The sequence below is a fragment of the Naegleria gruberi genome, assembly GCF_000004985.1.
Source record: "Naegleria gruberi genomic scaffold NAEGRscaffold_113, whole genome shotgun sequence".
Classification (NCBI taxonomy): Eukaryota; Heterolobosea; class Eutetramitea; order Acrasida; family Naegleriidae; genus Naegleria; species Naegleria gruberi.
Genome location: NW_003163214.1, coordinates 19440 through 20478, shown reverse-complemented (window position 1 = coordinate 20478; position 1039 = coordinate 19440).

Below are 1039 nucleotides of genomic sequence, written 5' to 3'. Positions count from 1 at the left end.
TAACCCAAACCCAAACCCAAACCCAAACCCAGACCCAAACCCAAACCCAAACCCAACCCAAACCCAAACCCAAACCCAAACCCAAACCCAAACCCAAACCCAAACCCAAACCCAAACCCAAACCCAAACCCAAACCCAAACCCAAACCCAAACCCAAACCCAAACCCAAACCCAAACCCAAACCCAAACCCAAACCCAAACCCAAACCCAAACCCAACCCCCAGGTTAACCAAACCCAAACCCACGACTAAGGTCAGACCCAACATTTTGACTTTTATTAATCTTAATTAATTATCTCAATAAATACTCATTATAAATCAATATATTATATATCAATATACTCCAAATTGAATATATAATCATATTATAACATAATATTACATCATTATAATGACTTATATAAGTTAATTTCATATAATAGATTAGACAATTAGAATATCAATGAAAACATTTCAAAATCATTTCAAATCAATATATCACCTTTTAAATCATGTTAATAACAATATATATCAATTTCAAATACTTTGGTATCATATCAGGATGTTTACTATTCAACTTGTCAACTGACCTATACTAACACTGAAGATAGAAATCTTTCCCACTTCAATTCACTTCTAATACATCTATACATGATAATAAAATATATCTATTTGATTTTGAAGATCATCCATATCATACATGGTACATGGCTGATCCACTTGATACCTACAGGGATGTGACAATGACATCTACTATACAGATCATCATATAATTGATACAGTACCTTGCCAATGATGAATAAACACCACTGTATCAGTCTCATGACAATTTGAACTCATTCAACATGTCAGGAGTGTAATCATGAGAATTATGAATATCAAGAAAATGAAATCATATTAATTTTAAAATCTTTCAATTATAATATCATATATAGATCAATTTAACATGGTATATCAATAATTGGTATTGAATTTCATATCAATTCATTCAACCCTTAATTACCTGTCCTTAGATGACCAAGTCAATTTTAAACTATCATGAATCATATAACTATTGATAC